Source organism: Microcaecilia unicolor, unplaced genomic scaffold (genome assembly GCF_901765095.1).
Source record: "Microcaecilia unicolor unplaced genomic scaffold, aMicUni1.1, whole genome shotgun sequence".
Classification (NCBI taxonomy): Eukaryota; Metazoa; Chordata; class Amphibia; order Gymnophiona; family Siphonopidae; genus Microcaecilia; species Microcaecilia unicolor.
Genome location: NW_021963321.1, coordinates 27,733 through 45,956, shown reverse-complemented (window position 1 = coordinate 45,956; position 18,224 = coordinate 27,733).

Here is an 18,224-nt window from a genome sequence, read left to right as displayed (position 1 = left end):
TAATGGATCCGCAGGCATGCTGGGTATAGTAATACAAATTGGACATGAGCCACAAATAGTGCCAAATATATTGGAGCAAAAGTACATCTTTTAATAGCCACCCCTGCATAAGCACTGCCACACTGGGAAAAGACCAAAAGTCCATCAAGCCCAGCACTTTGTCTCCACCAGCGGCCAATCCAGGCCCCAAGAACCTGGCAAAACCCCCAAATTTAATAATGATCAATGGACTTTTCCTTCAGGATCTGTCCAGACCCCCTTTAAACTCAGCAAGGCCAGTTGCCGTCACTATCTTCTCCGGCAGTGAGTTCCAGAGTCTAACTTCGCACTGAGTAAAGAAATCTTTCTCCGATTTGTTTTAAACCTACCACATTCTAATTTCATCTTGTGTCCCCTGGTTCTATTATTGTTAGAAAGTGTAAACAAACGCTTCACATCTGTCCGCTCTACCCCACTCATTATTTTGTAGGTCTCTATTATATCACCCCTCAGCCACCTTTTCCCTAGGCTAAAGAGTCCTAGCTGTCTTAACCTCTCCTCATAGGGTAGTTGTCCCATCCCTTTTATCATTTTTGTCGTCCTTCTCTGCACCTTCTCCAATTCCTTTATATCTTTTTTGAGATGAGGCCCACATTGCTGAAAGATCTCAGATAAGTCTGCCTTGGCAGTAATTGTTTTGGGCACTATTTGGTTCTTGGGTATTTCTGGTGCTTTATTTGTTTTTTTGGGTACAGCTTTGGATAGATTCTACAGATAGATTTTACAGGAAACACAGTCCACAAGTTTTAAGTTTAGGCCCACCCACCCCAGGGTTGACACTTCTTAAATAGTGACTGGGTGGCCTTCTTAACTATCACACTAATTATATCACACCTATACCACTGCTTATACTACTAGTTATCCCAGTTACTATTCATGGCTCCAGTACACTTCCGCTTCTTGGTACGGTCCCTGACTAATCTGTTTCCCCACGCAAAACCACTGTACACCGCCAGAACACATTGTCCACTCTATTCGTTATCTCACCATTTGTCATTTCACCATCCCTTTTTTTCCCCTTCCCTCTTCACAGCTCTCAACCTTCATCATTTCCTTCCGTCCATTCATCCCTCTACTTTCTACCTGAGTACATCTTGCTTTCATCGCCGTCGTCACACCTCTCCTACTCTTCTCCGTACTCTCTTGCTCCTTCTTCTGCTCTCCGCTGGGGATATCAATCCCAATCCTGGTCCCCCACATCAGCTCTCACCCTATCTACGCATGATAGCTCCAATCTACTTTCTGTTCCTCTCCTCCCCCCGTTCTTCCCTGCCCTTCTCCTGTACTTTGTGGAATGCCTGCTGTATCTGCAACAAACTCCCCTATATCCAAGATCTCTTTATCTCTCGCACCCTCCATCTACTTGCCCTAACTGAAACCTGGCTTCAACCTGAAGACTCTGCTTCAGTCTCGGCTGTATGCCATGGAGGCGGTGTCGGGCTACTACTTTCGCTCTCTTGTAGATTTCAACCTCTCCTCCCACCTCAATCACATTGCTTTTCTTCCTTCCATCCGCTTATTCGCTCCTATGCCTCTCCAAGTAGCAGTCATTTATCGCCCCCCCCCCCCCCCCCTGATAAATCCCTCTCTTCTTTTCTCACTGACTTTGATGTCTGGCTTTCCTTCTTCCTTGCACCCTCATCTCCTTCTCTCATTCTAGGGGATTTTAACATTCATGCTAATGATCTCTCTGACTCTCATACCTCTCAGTTTCTTGCTTTAACATCTTCCTTTAATCTCCGTGCTCCACTGCCCTGACTCACCAGAATGGCCACTGTCTCAATCTTATCCTCTCCTCAAACTGCTCACTCTCCCATTTCTGCGCCTCACCTCTTCCCCTCTTTGACCATCATCTGATAACTTTCACACTTAAACACCCTCCTCCCCAGGCACGTCTAATCCTAAGCAACACATTTAGGAATCTTCAGGCTATCGACCCTTCAACCCTATCCTCCGTCTCAAATCTCTTCTCTAACGCTATGGTATCCAAGTCCGTCAATGAGGCTGTCTCGGCCTGTAACACTATTCTCTCCTCTGCGTTGGACACTCTCGCTCCTCCCATGCCTCGTCCTGTAAAACGTACCAAACCCCAGCCTTGGCTGACCTCTACAATCCGCTACTTAAGTTCCTGCGCCCGCTCTGCCGAATGCCTCTGGCTAAAATCTCGTGCCCATACTGACTTCATACATTTCAAATTCTTACTGCCCTCCTTCCATTCTGCTCTTTTCCTCGCCAAACAGGACTATTACATCCAGTTGACAAACTCTCTTGGCTCAAAGCCTCGACGTCTCTTCGCCATTCTCAACTCTCTCCTCAAAGTGCCTTCTCCTCCAGCTCCCCCCTCACTTTCTCCCAAGACACTAGCTGAGTACTTCCAGGATAAGGTCCACAAGAATAAACTTGAATTCTCAACCAGTTCACCCCCACCTCTCCCTCCCTTAGTCCATTCTCTCAACCCCCCAACCCCCGCCTCCTTTTCTTCCTTTCCTGAAATCACTGAAGACGAAACTACACTCCTTCTCTCCTCCTCAAAACTAACCACCTGCTCCTCTGACCCTATTCCCACTCATCTACTCAACACTATCTCACCCACTGTCATCCCTTTCATCTGTCATATCCTCAATCTTTCACTTTCCACTGCGACTGTTCCCGATGCCTTCAAACATCCCGTAGTAACACCACTCCTAAAGAAACCCTTATTGGACCCTACCTGTCCCTCCAACTATTGCCCCATCTCCCTCCTCCCTTTCCTATCCAAGATGCTAGAACGTGCTGTTCACTATCGTTGCCTCGACTTCCTATCATCTAAAGCAATTCTTGATCCACTTCAATCTGGCTTTCGCCCCCGTCATTCAACCGAAACGGCGCTTACTAAAGTCTCCAACGACCTGCTCCAGGCCATATCCAAAGGGCTTTATTCTATCCTCATCCTTGATCTATCTGCTTCTTTTGACACAGTCGATCACAGCTTACTCCTCGATACGCTATCCTCACTTGGTTTAAAAGGCTCTGTTCTTTCTTGGTTTTCTTCTTATCTCTCCAAATGTACTTTTAGTGTATACTCTGGTGGCTCCTCCTCCTCTTCTATCCCGCTGTCAGTTGGTGTACCTCAGGGATCTGTCCTGGGACCTCTACTCTTCTCCATCTATACTTCTTCGCTTAGTACTCTGATCTCATCCCATGGTTTGCAGTATCATCTTTATGCCGACGACTCCCAGATCTACTTCTCTACACCAGAAATCTCAGCAGGCGTCCAGGCCAAAGTTTCAGCATGCCTGTCTGACATTGCTGCTTGGATGTTTCACCGCCATCTGAAGCTAAACATGACCAAGACTGAGCTTCTTATCTTTCCACCTAAACCGACTTCTCTCCCCCCTTTCTCTATTTCTGTGGATAATACGCTCATCCTTCCCGTCTCATCAGCACGTAACCTTGGGGTCATCTTCGACTCCTCCCTCTCCTTCGCTTTACATATTCAACAGACTGCTAAAACCTGTCGTTTCTTCCTCTATAACATCACCAAAATTTGCCCTTTCCTTTCTGAGTATGCAACCAGAACCCTCATCCACACACTTATCACCTCCCGCTTAGACTACTGCAGCTTCCTTCTCACAGGTCTCCCACTGAGCCATCTCTCTCCTCTTCAATCTGTTCAAAATTCTGCTGCACGACTAATATTCTGCCAGTGTTGTTATGCTCATATTAGCCCTCTCCTCAAGTCACTTCATTGGCTCCCTATCTGTTTCTGCATTCGGTTCAAACTCCTCTTACTGACTTACAAATGCATTCACTCTACAGCTCCTCAGTACTTCTCCACTCTCATCTCTCCCTACACTCCTCCCCGGGAACTCCGCTCACTGGGCAAATCTCTCTTATCTGCACCCTTCTCCACTGCTAACTCCAGACTCCGTTCCTTCTATCTTGCTGCACCGTATGCCTGGAATAAACTTCCTGAGCCGGTACGCCAAGCCTCATCTCTGGCCATCTTCAAATATAAGTTAAAAACCCACCTCTTCGATGCTGCTTTTAACTCCTAAACCTAACCCTTCAACTGTCCCCAATCCCTGATATGTCCTGTCTTAACCCTTATCCCTTACTTGTCCTGTCCGTCTGTCATAATTAGATTGTAAGCTGTATTGAGCAGGGACTGTCTCTCCATGTTCAAGTGTGAAGTGCTGTGTACATCCGGTAGCACTATAGAAATGATAAGTAGTAGTGGTATGAGGCGACCAGAACTGAACACAATACTCCAGGTGCAGTCGCACCATGGAGCGATATAATGGCATTTTAACATCCTGCAGAGTAGTCTTGAATCACAAAACGTTTTTGTTTTGATAAGACAAAGTTTTCCCCCAGGGGGAGCTTGTAACATAGCCACTTTATGGGCATAATTAAGGATCTTCAGGATTACCACACATGCCCGGGTATCTGTCAACTTCTGTGCTCCCAACCTGTGCACATGTTCCACCCTCAGGGCCCAAGTGATCTGAAAGGGCCAACTCTCGGGGGAACCAAGCTTCCGAGAAACCAACCAGCTTGGCATCTTTGACCAGCTCAGGAAATCCCACTAAAAGGAAATTGCTGTTACGGGAACGATTTACTAAGTCTTCTAATTTCTTCTGGCAGACCGTTAAGACATTTTTTTTGCAGATGAGCTTGGGAGGTCTCGACCACATTGACTTGGTTCTCTAGCTCTCCCAATCACCTTTGGAACTGGGCCACGTCTCTGGAAAGATCTTCCAATGTCGAGTTCATTTTGCCCAGCTTCTCCTCCAGAAGGGCTAAACGTTTATCCAGGAGTGCTTCCATCATAATGGATATGTCTGTTGCAATTTTGGATACCTATGCTGAACTAGGGGACTGTCCGACCGGGCTCGAGGGAGCCACCATTTTTTCCTCAGCCAAGCGCACAGTACCCTTCTCCTTTCGAACCGATTTTGCAGCCATCCTCAGGGCAGAGAGAACAACCAAGATATCCTGGTATCGTCAGCCGTCCAAGCAATCACTTGTGATAGCAATTAAAGACGTTTGAAGATCACAAAAAGGGGGCTCTGAAGGTAAGTAGCAGGAGAGGTACTGACTAGCATCCTCTTCCTTGCATGGCGTCATGTGTCGCTCAACATAAGAGGGTTTACAAATGTTTTGGACAAATTTGTTGAAGAAATGTCCATAAGCCATTATGAAGGTGGATGGGATAAGCAGCATGGAATCTATTTACTCTTTTGGGATCCTGCAAGTACTTGTGACTTTGGACACTGTTGGAAACAGAATGCTGGGCTTGATGGACCTTCAAACTGTCCCAGTATAGCAATGCTTATGTACTCATGGACCTTGTTTAGACAATACTAGAGAGGGAGTGCGGTTGGGGGCGGGAGGTGCTAGATATCAGTTGAAAAGTTTAGTATTTATGCATCAGCTTCTGGATATTTGGCGAGACTGCCTGAAGGAATGTTTTGGGGGAGACTCTTTCCTACATTTTAAGGCCATTTTTTACAGTGGCCATAAAAAATAAATGATTTTTCTATTTTTTCCATTTATAGCCATGCGCGAATGCTGCCATTAGTGTGCTGCCATTTTTTTTAATGCCAAAAAAAGGAGCAAAGCAGACAAAAAAGTTCAAGATCAGTTTATTAATGATTAAAAAAACAATACGCGACACTGGCCGTGTGTATAGACGATGTTTGTTTTTTGTTAAATATAATCTATATTTTAATGCTTTTATTGACTTGCCTTTTTTTGCATTTTGATTGATTTGCTTTTTTTAAATTTTGGTATTGATTTGCATTTTATACTTGTATTTGGTTTTAGTAATATGTATGTATATTTTTGAATGTAGCCCCTGATGCAACCCATATGTGGGCGAAACATGGCCCGTGTCTGGCATTGTTGGTTTGTTAACCATTAATAAACTGATCTTGGACTTCTTTTTTTTATCTGTTCTCCTGTTTTTGTTTTTGGTTTGTTTTTTGGCATCTTGGATTTTGAAGATAGACTGCCCTGTGGTTTCCTTGGCCATTGTTTTAAAATTTATTGTGGGAGTGCTCACCGATACCTGTTTTGTAGGCAGTAATAGCTTCTGCATTATCTTTGTGGTAATGTAAATGTGCAAACAGAAGAAACCCCCACTCTGCCTCTGCATTGCCTCCTTAAATATAATTCTAAAAAATTATTTATGGTACGCACATTCAAAAACTGTGTGAGGATGTAGCATATTCCATGGTAGTCCATTTTTTTGTTGCATTGGGTGTATATTAGTGCCCCATGCAGCTTAGTAAAAGGGCTCCTTAATGTATCATCTGCTGTTTACCGTTATTGTCACATTCAAGTGAATGAATACAGCAATCAGTTCTATGATCATAGGAAGACATAATCTAGAAACAGAGCCCATTTCAAAATTTAGTTCCAACATCCTACATGGAAAATATTATTTTAAAATGATTTTAAAAACTGATATTTCAGTATTTAATATGGGTTCTGTAAAAGACAGTTTACTTCTTTTTTTCCCAACCTATATTTGAGTTTCTCAATAAGACCCTTGGGAGCAAAAGCTTTTGCCTTGGTTTTATTTAAGAAAATCAATAGTTTGCTCGCTAGATGTAGCAGCCGCTAGTCTGGTGCAAAACAAGAACACAGATCAAATTCTTCAAAACAAGGTAACAAAGCCTTCTTAATGTCTTGGTCTTTTGTACTTTACTAGTTGATGTTACGTCATGCTATCTTAAGCACTGGCTCTAAAGATTGCTACTGATATGCACTGATAGGAGCAAAACTTCTTGTTTAAAATTCTAGTTATTTTTGAGAGCTAAAGAACTCTGAGAAATTTGTTGATGATAATTTATCATTTTTTTTTTAAATCATTTATCTAACTCAGGCCCCTGAACTATTCATTCTGAAATGTAAACATTGATATTGGAGGCAGACTGCCCAATTTGAGAAAATACTTATAATCTTGCAGAACACTGAACAAACGAAAATTACCTGCAGGGAAATATAGTGCTGCTTAAAAGAATTCCCTGCATCTATTCAGTAAAACATAATCATACTGTACACCTGATAAAAACTAGCTTGTGGTGGACAGCTGAAAAGGTACAGGGAAGCACCAGAGGATGCATGCAGCAGGTTTCTTTTTGCTTTGGCAGCTTGCTTAAAAAGGGAGGATATTAAAGCTTTGTGTTCTCATTTACAACTACTGGGAAGCAAAAGTAGTTGATCCACTCTGTACTGTGCTAACATTTGTTCATACAGCTGCCAATTAGAGTACAGAAGGAGTTGGATTCAGTCTGCTATGAATATTGGCATTGTTATTAGTCACCCTAGATAAATAGCAATATGTTTTTTTTTGTTTTTTTTAATGAAGTATTGCTTCATGGCTGAAAATGTTTAGGTGCTGTGCTTGGAATGTACTGGGCGTAGCACGTAAAGTACAGTTAAGCTTGACAAGTTGTAGCTCAATTGCATCTGTACATGAAGTTTTTATTTAAAGTTCCATTTATACAATGGAACCTGTACACTAGGTGTAAACTAGGTGCTCACTTATATATGCATCTTATGCACTTAAATGTTTAGAATAATGACACATACGGGCATATGTGTTCACATGTGTAAATGCCAATATTCTGCATAAGTACTATTCTGCAAGTATCTGCTTAACTTATTTGCAATGGAGGGGGGCAACAAGAGCAGGGCACTTTAGATTAATCCACATCCTTGCTGAATTTAGATGCCCGCACTAGCTTTATGTATGGCTTAAGTGCAAGCACCTACATGTTGGGCATGCTAATACTGGCTTACATTAGCATTCTATGATGGAAGATGGAACATTAGCATTCTATGAAGGTTTTGTTGTAGAATAGGCTCCTACAGTGTGGCCTTGAGCACTTAAATGGGCTCAGTTATATAAATGCTCTCATAGTGCTTATGGGCTTCTGCTTGGTAATGGGCTTCTGTCTTGTTTTCTCTGTTTGGACGTAGCTTAGAGTTGAAGATGGAATGGGAGGTACATAATTTGGATAATGATACTGTGATGGGAAATATTTTTAAGCCTTCTCTTTTTTTTTTCTTAAGGCTAATGTTTATCAGAGTATTTTAATCATATTTTGGTTGGTGGTGGTTTTTTTTTTTTTTTTTTTTTTTTGTGTGTGTGCTTTTTTATTCCTCTTTCAGGTCCTGCTGTAGACTGGTGGGCACTTGGAGTTTGCTTGTTTGAATTTTTGACAGGAATTCCTCCGTTTAATGATGAAACACCAACACAGGTCTTCCAGAACATTCTTAATAGAGGTAATCTATTGTTCTTACTATCTCCATAATTTTGTTGAATTATTTCTTTGGCAGTTTCATAAGCCCTTGTCATTTTAATTACAGACATTCCCTGGCCTGAAGGTGAAGAGCAACTTTCCATTAATGCTCAAACAGCAATAGAAAGCCTCCTAACTGTGGATAACACAAGAAGGGCTGGACTTAAAGGTTTGTACTTTAGGTCTAAGGTACACAGTGTTTCAGCTTTTGAGAGACAGATCAGTAAGTATGCACCAAAGATGAGAGCCATCCTCTCCAGGCTAAACCATTTGACAGCCTTTTTGCTACTTTGAAAGGAGACAAGTTGTCATGAAAATACTATCAATTTATTTTTTATCATTGGATGACTTCATATCAGTTCATTCAAGTAAGCTCATATGACAACCCCTGATACAGGCATATGTTGGGTCCCTCAATAAAGCTTGCTTTCTCTGGTTTGAGGCTCTGCCATCTTTTTCTTGTTCCATCTGGGCCCACTACAATATGTTCTTCTTGTTGCTTGGTTTATGTTGCTACTTTCCTCTGGTTTGTCCAGCATTTTGTGTCTGAGAGAGCTGTTCAGGGAACTATAAAGTTGTTTCTATACATTATGAAGTATGGTGTCAATTTGCTATCCTGAATGTCTTTAGCACTTTTCAACAGCTTGTGTCAGTGTTCTATCCAAATACAAGGGAAACACATTAGTTTCTTTGTTTTTCTCAACCTAATCTGTAGGTACAGTTTCCCTGAAGTTCAGTCTCAATACATTTTCATCATATTGTGTTTAAATTCTTGTCCTAAATAACTTATAAAAGTAGTTCCTCCTGAGTCCATAGTATGGTTGATAGTTTGGCTGCAAGAAGTCCTATTAAAGGGCATGTTTTAACATCTCTCCCTAACAACCAGAACTTGAATTAAAGCATCCTATCAATTTGTAGACTTGTTGCAAATATTCTTGTATATATGAAGATTTTAGTAGGACAGATTGATAAGTGGTTGATTAGATTATCCGAATACACATTTTTTATATTTCACTGAATCAAGTTTTCAAAGTCAACATGGCTATGTCATTAATTGGCAAGGGTCAGCAAGTAATTGTTATGCAGTTTGACCTTTCAGTTTAGTTGACACTTCTCTTAATGAGAATTGCAGATTCAATGTTAGGCTGGTTTGAGAGCTTTCTGGCAAACAGAACATACAAGGTGAAAATAAATGGTCATTGCCGAAATCTTGATGAGCCTCTTGCGGGCGGGGGGGAGGGGGGGGGGTTCTGCAGAGCTCTCCTTTATCGCTCATATTCTTCAATATATTCATGAATTATTTTGGAGAAAGTCTGAGGAATTTAGATGTTAGCTTTTGTGGTTATGCTGACGATATTACGTTGTTGATAACAATTCTGTTAGATCTGTCAGCCATAACTATACTAGTACAAAACTGTTTTGAGATAGTGGATAGCTGGTCTACTAATTTCTTGAAATTAAACAGCGAGTAGATGAAGATGCTTGGATTAGGTACCCATTATAAAACAAAACTTTTGATTACTTGACAGTGAATATTCCATTTGAGAAAACTTGATTTTGGGTGTGGTGATAGATCCATTTTAACAATGGAATCTCAGTCAAGAAGTATGGCTACAAGTGTGTTTTGGAGATTGTAACAACTTAGTTAATATAATAGGAGTAGATTTCAATGCTGCTGCCTCCTTCTGGAGAACAAACAATGAGGAATGTGAAAGTGTGTAATGGAATATATTTGGTTAGCACTCTGAAGTTATGGTTTATTTACTTACGTTCCCCTTTGAGTGGATCTAAGTTCCAGCTCCTGAACAATACTGACAAGCAATGAAACAGGCCAATAATTATAAAAATAAGTTTAATTTATTCAAAAGTAAGTAGCAGCCAAAGGTAAAAACAGTGTAGTTAGAATGTGAGACTTGTGCAGTGAACAACTAGGATGCTCAGAGAAATACAATAAACCTCTGTTATTGCATGGACACTTATCTTTAGAGTGAACACACAATTTTCCCTACAGGCCTTTAAATTGCGCCTCCTAATTTACCCACTAACATTATCAGAGCTGCATACAACCTGTCAGTGAAGAGAGGAGTCTTTGACCTTCTCCCTCGGGAGGCTGCAGGTACAGAGGAGTCAAGAGTGGCAGAGGAACTCTGAAGCAGTGCTGCCATGTAGAGTCCGGTAGAGGTCCACTAGTTGATATGAGCTGCAACAGCACTGGAACCCTTCTCAGCTCGAATCTGTCCAGGGGATCGGATAGCCTGGTGATCCCCAGAGATGCTTTTATTCAGTGCAATAGTGTGTTTGATGGTTTTAAATTTGTGATAGTTTTTTTTTCTTTGAAAAATTGTAATTTCCTTAGCATCCCTCCGGACCGGCCCAGGATTGGACTGATGGGTTGTGCTCGCCTACCAGCAGGTGGAGACTGAGAAAATAATATATATAATAGAGCAATTCCAGCTAGAGTTAAACTACCTGAACATTCTACTAATTTAGTAAATATTAAGCTCAGTCCTATACAAAATGTAAGTCAGAATGTTCCAGTTCCCTTTCTATACTTTAATGCCAGATCTATTTGTAACAAGGATACTTTGTTGAATAATTTGATAAGTCATTTATATGTAGGGTTAGTTATTACGGAAACCTGGGTACCAACAGCCCATAGCCTTTTTCTGTTAGAAGTTTGCTCATTAGGGCTTGTTTTCTTTAGTTGTCAGCTCTACAGCGGTTGCTGTTTATGCCCAAGAGTGTTCCTGGGATTTGTATACATTATAGGACCTCGCTCCTGAGGACTGGGGATAATAATCCATTTCGTTTTCTTCTTTTACTGTGTTTAGAACAATTTTAGTTTATGGCATAACCCTCTGCAGAAAACTTTAGGTTCTACACATTGTTCCTGTTTGCTGTTGTATATATTGTGCTGTAGAAATAGTTAATTTTGGATGTTTCTGCTAGTGGAAATACTGATTTGACACTTGGGGGGTTGGGGGAGTGCGGGGGCCCCATGCATTATACATGATCCTTTTTTTCACTGCTGCGTATTAGTGTAGTGGCAGAACGGATGGGTTATGTGGGTGGGGGGTGTTTCAGGGGATGGGTTTGGGGAGTCGGGTGGAGGTATGCGTGGGGTAGTGCTTGGGAGGATCCGGGAATGAGAGAATGTGGGAGAAAGGTGTGCGTGTGTGGAAGGTGCTATGGGAAACTTGGGGGGAAGTTTTGGCACTTCCACGGATGACGTTTTCTGCTTTGGGTGGTGTTTGATTGGGAAGTGGGGTAAGGGATGGGTACTCTGGTTCTTTTCAGAAGTTGTGCAGTAGTACCTTGACTTTTGCCAAAAGGATTAGATGAGTGTTGGTCATACTAGGATGCTTTTATGAATGTAGGTGGCGTTGCATCACCAATAAAAGTAAAATTATTTTGGTGTTAAGGTGCCATAGGACAGATGTTACCTGCTTACAGGAGACTCAGTTAACTGATGTAGAGCATGAAAAGTTGAGGCTTGGATGGGTGGGGGATATTTATTATGAATCCTCGGAGTTGAGGCAAGGAGGGGTGGCAGTGCTAATCCACAATTCTCCGAGGACAAGCAGGCTGATTATTCTCACCATTGGGTCGTCATCCGCGACGGCACAGGAGACCGGCAAAAACTTGAGAGCAAACGAAGAAGTCTCTCGAACGCTCCGTCACATGGTCAGAGCGCATTGCGCATGCGCGAACAGCTTCCCGGCCGTGACGCGTGAGTCCCTCAGTTGCTTTTTTTCCATGACGCTGGTAACACGGAGTTTTTTTCTGCTTCGCTGTTGCCTTCGGCCCAGGGGATCACGCGTGAGTTTTTTCTTTTTTCATTAGCATGCTCCGGTTAACTGCATGTATTTCTTTGGCCCCAGACCCTTGCACTTAAGCGGATTGCACTGTACTTATTTACTTATCTTAGTTAAAGGTACGCATTGCACAAATGTTTAGCACATTTACTGAATCCCCTGCTATAAACGTCACTGCATGCTACTGCCTGGGCCTGATGGGTATTCTGGGCAATTCTATAAAATCTTGCAACATCAGATTCTGGTGCCTTTGCGTGTTACTTATATAGCCATGGTGGAAGGGGGGGATTTTCCTTGTCGTCATGATACTGCCCTCATCACGCTTTTGTCTATACCCAATAGATCTTGTCTCGTACCTGACGCTTATCAGCCCATCTCCTTAAAAAAGGTGGATCTTAAAATTTTGTCTAGTGTTAGCCAATAGGCTATCTGAATTCTTACCACAGGTGGTGGATGTAGACCAGGTAAACTTTGTGAAGAGTTGGCAGTCCTTGACTAATGTGCGAAAACTGTTGCTTGCTATGTTGCTCTGCCAGAGATTTGGTGAGCCACCTATCTATTTAATGTGAAGCTGAGTATAATGAAGTAGCTGATTGATGCACTCCCTCCACCAATTATATTAATATATGCCTAGTGAATATGTTCTTAGAGTGACATTTGAGTGGACACAGGCAAAAAAGAAAAGAAGCAGAAAGAGCTAAAAGAGAAAGACCAATGTCATGTAGTGAGGGATGGAGTGGACACAGGCAAAAAAAGAAAAGAAGCAAAAATAGCTAAATGAGAAAGATCAATGTCACATGTAGTGAGGGATGGAACAAGACAGGAGAGAGGCAAAATGACAAATGAACAGCAGCCACTTGAAATAGCAGAAGACACATACAGGAACACAGAAGAGAAAAACTGAGACCAACATGATGGAAAAATAAAATGCTAAGACAGAGAAAAAATGTTTTATGTTAGTTTTGGAAAGCACCAAGAGCCTTCAAAATAGGGACAAAGTTTCTTTAATCATACTCCTTTGGAGAATAATCTTCAAAAATGTCCCGACACGGGCTGTGTTTCGGTGCACAGCACCTGTGTCAGGGGTCACAGAAGCATAAATCATCCAAATCGAAACCTTTTTTGCAGATGTCTATCTATACAATCCATCTGTAGTGCATCCAAATCACAAGGGGGTATGTGGGCGGTGGTATGAGGGCAAGCTTAGAGTATTCCTAACACTTGGATGTTTTATAGGTATACACAAAAAGTAGCACATATGAGTTTATCTTGTTGGCCAGACTGGATGGACCGTGCAGGTATTTTTCTGCCGTCATCTACTATGTTACTATCCTGCTTATTTTTGGAGATGGCCGGCCATCTCATGAACCCAGCCAAATCGGTATAATCGAAAGCCGATTTTGGCTGGCTCCAACTGCTTTCCGTCGCAGAGGCGGCCAAAGTTAAAGGGGGTGTTTCCGCAGGGTATGAAAGGTGGGACGGGGGCGTGGTTATGAGATGGCCGGCTTCGGAAGATAATGGAAAAAAAGGCCGGCTCTGACAAGCATTTGGCCAGCTTCACTTGGTCCATTTATTTTTAGGACCAAGCCTAAAAACAAAAGTGCCCCAATTGACCAGATGACCACCGGAGGGAATCGGGGATCACCTCCCCTTACTCCCCCAGTGGTCACCAACCCCCTCCCACCAAAAAAAAAAAATTAAAAAATTTTTTTGCCAGCCTGAAATGTCATACCCAGCTCCCTGACAGCAGTATGCAGGTCCCTGGAGCAGTTTTTTTGTGGGTGCAGTGCACTTCAGGCAGGTAGACCCTGGCCCAGCCCCCCCTACCTGTTACACTTGTGGTGGTAAACGGGAGCCCTCCAAATCCCCCCCCTCACCCCTTAGGGCTATGGTAGTGGTGTAGAGTTGTGGAGTGGGTTTTGGGGGGGAATTGGGGGGGCTGAGCACCCAAGGTAAGGGAGCTATGCACCTGGGAGCAATTTTTGAAGTCCACTGCAGTGCTCCCTAGGGTGCCCAGTTGGTGTCCGGGCTTGTCAGGGGGACCAGTGCACTACAAATGCTGGCTCCTCCCACGACCAAATGCCTTGGATTTGGCTGGGTTTGAGATCACCGGCATTATTTTCCATTATCGCCGGAAACCAATGCCGGCCATCTCTAAAGCTGGCCGAAATTATGAGATTTGGCCGGCTCCGACCATATTATCGAAATGAAAGATAGCTGGCTATCTTATTTCAATAATACGATTCGGACGCTGCTTTACGGGGCCGGCCATATAGATGGCCGGCGCCGTTCAATTATGCCCCTCCATGTTACTATGTTATAGCCATACTGGAACAAAGCAAAAACGTCTAGTGCTAAAACTTCAACGTTTTGTTCTAGACCTGTTTTTAGAACGAGTAAGGCAAATAAAGGTACCCTAAATGACCAGATTACTACTGGAAGGAATCAGGGATATCCCCTCCCACCCCCCAAAAATGTGAATAAGATATTACTTACCAGCCTCTATGACAGCCTCAGATGTTATAGCCAAGTCTATTAGAGCAGCATGCAGGTCCCTGGCATAGTCTAGTGGTTGGTGCATTGCACTGTAGACAGGTGGACCAAGACCCATACCTCCTCCTACCTGTTGCACTTGTGGTGGAAACTGTGAGCCCACCAAAACACCACAAATCCACTGTACCCACATCTAGGTGCCCCCTTCATTGTAGAAGTGTATAGTTGACAATAGTGGGTTTTGGAGGGCTTAGCAGACAAGATAGCAACGGTGACGTGTCTCCCTAGAAGCGTTTATATGAAGTCCACAGCAGTGTCCTCTAGGGTGCCCCACTGCTCTCCTGGGATGTCTGGTGGACTAATCTACTAAAAATGCTGGCCCCTCCTACATGCTAATGGCTTGATTTTCTATATTTTTCACTTGTACGTTTTTTTTTTTTAATGGTCTGAAAAGATAAATGCACAGAGCACAAAAACCAGTATTTAAAAAAAATTTGACGTTTTGTATTTTTTTAAATGGTTATGTTTTCTATTCAGATTTGGGACATTTAAGGCAAAACCGTCAAGTCCAATTTAGAGGTCATATTGAAAATGTCCTTCTGTAGGTCCATATGTGTAGTGTGAAACATATGTGAGTACTATCCACTAAGTATGCCCTGACTGAAAGGAGGTTGAGAACTGCTTGTTTAGAGTGAAAATTACCCTTTTTGTTGTAGCTTTAGTTGCTAAAATGGGATGCAAAAGGCTTTTTTTGTAAAAAGGTTTGCTGGGGGGCTATGTGTTTAAAAAGAATTAAAATTTATGGAGAAAACCACCAAGGAGCTCATTTTTCAAATGAGAAAAACATCCAAAAAGTGGCATAAATCTGCATTTGGATGTTTTTCAAAAACAAGTTTTAGATTTTTTTTTCTGTGAAGGTCATCAGAAGTGCATTCAAATCACAAGGGGGCATGTCAGGGGTGTGTTAAAGTTGTGATCTGGGTGTTCCTAACACTTGGATGTTTTTCAGCCATAACGGAACAAAACAAAACTGTCCAAGACTAAAAGTAAGACATTTTGAGCTAGACCTGTTTTTATAACGAATAAGGCGCAAAGGGTGCCTTAAACTACCAGGTGGTCACTGACCCCCCTACCCCCTAAAATGTAGTACAAATATGATTTAGCAACCTCTATAACAGCTTCAGATATTAGAGTCAGGTCTATTAGAGCAGCATGCAGGTCCCTGGAGTACTGTAGTGGTCAGTGCACAATGTGTGTGTGTGTGGGGGGGGGGGGGGGGGGGGACTCTGGTCCCTATCTTCCTCTTATCACACTTGTGGTGGAAACTGTGAGCCCTCCAAAACTCACCAGAAACCCACTGTACCCACAGCTAGGTGCCCCCTTCACCTCTATCGTATACAGCTGTTGGCAGTGTGTTTGGGGGGGGGGGGGGGGGGCTCAGCAGACAAGATAATGGAGCAATGGCAAGATGTGTACATGGGAGCACGTTTTTGAAGTCCACTAGGGTGCCCCATTTATCTCCTGGGATGTCTGGGAGGCCAGTCTACTAAAAATGCTTCTGCTCCTACATCCCAATGGCTTGATTTTCTACATTTTTCACTTGGACGTTTTTTGTTTTGAAAATGGACCACAAAACAAAACGTTCAAAGAACAAAACCTTGCTAGAAACAGTATTTTGTAAAACAAAAGATAGACTTTTTTTTTGGAAAATGAACTTCTTTCTTATTCAGATTTTGGACATTTTTTTTGCAAAACAGCTAAAGTTGGACTTAAATGTCATGTCGAAAATGCCTCTTAATATAAACAAGATAATTATAAATATATTTAGCACTACAGCACACTCTTCTTATAGTTCTTTACAGGTTTAACAAGTACAAGTTAATCCTAGGACATCAAGTTAGTAACATAGTAACATAGTAAATGACGGCAGAAAAAGACCTGCATGGTCCATCCAGTCTGCCCAACAAGATAAACTCATATGTGCTACTTTTTGTGTATACCCTACTTTGATTTGTACTCGTCCTCTTCAGGGCACAGACCATATAAGTCTGCCCAGCACTATCCCCGCCTTCCAACCACCAGCCCCGCCTCCCACCACCGGCTCTGGCACAGACCGTACTACGTCCCTTGATCAAATATACCAAGGAAACCGCCTCCTTCAACCATCTGGAAATAGTTGCCTTAGAAGCTGCAGCTCCCTTCTTTGGACCGCCCTACAACACAAACAACCTATCTGAAGACCGAAACTCCCGAGTCCTGGATAAATAAACCCTCAAGACTCGCCGAACATCCAGCTTGGCTAAACGGCACTGAGACGCATCTCCCAACTTATCTCCCAGCACTGGCAAAGAAATGTCCTGATTTACGTGGAAAGACGACACTACCTTGGGTAAAAACGATGGAACAGGCTTCAAAGAGACCTTTTCCTTCGAGAAAGCCAGGAAAGGCGCACGACAAGACAAAGCCTGCAACTCCAAAACTCACCGCGCCGAAGTAATAGCCACCAAAAACACTGACTTCAAAGTAAGATCTTTAAGAGTACTAGACCCCAAAGGCTCAAAGGGAGGCCCTACCAAGACTTCCAACACCAAGTTCAAATCCCACGGCGGTACAACCGGCCACCAAGGAGGACGAATCAGCTTTACAGCACGTAAAAACCGAACCACATCCGGGGAAGTCTTAAACTTTTTTCTTTCCAGTTCCAACCTTGGTTTTCTAGAGGAATTCTCTTTTTTTTTTTTATGTAGACTGTGCTTCCTAGATGAGCCCCATATGTTCACAGTTCCTTTGCAAGGCCACTTACAATATGATACTGCATTTTGCTATATAAATAGTTTATGAGAAGAAAATATGGGGAGCCAGGTTTAGTCTAGCTTAAAAGGTTCACATTTCAAACCAGTTTCAGTAGGAAGAGATGTATATTTATGCACCAATGATAGTTATTTGTATCAGTGCACATTTTCTAGCGAAAAAGGTGCCGGTACTCAAATGCCAGGCCACCCTTCAGGGGGTGGGGTGATCACTAAGGGACCCACCCCAAAATTGCCAGGCCCCCTGCAACCAGTCACAGAATCTATGACAAGGCAGAATTCGTGTGTAGAGCTTGAGGTCTTTCATTAAAACTTGGGGGTCCATGGGTCAATTTTAGCAGACAATGGAAAAGGTGCCGGTATTCAGTACCCCCTCAAAAAAAGCCCTGATATGTATATATAGAAGGTAGATAAAGGATAAGTGAATGTGGAGCTTTTGTACAGAAATACTGTGGGTTACTGCTTTAGATAAAATCTAAACCTTCATTAAGGATTTAAAACATTTCTTAACTCAGTACTATATCCAACCTTTTTTCAAAGTTTTAACTCTCTTTAAATGTTGCAGCAAACCATTTTGCAATTTTCTTTGGAGGAATGTGTGTATGATTCTACAAACAGAGTGCATCTTAATATGTACAATCATTGCTTGAGTGAGAAAAAAAACTTAAGTTTATTCTTAGTAGTCTCCTTTTTTTTTTCTTAACTAACTTTACTAAAGTGTATAGCCTGACAGCTGGATTGTCTTTAAGGATATAATAAGCTCTTTGCCTGCA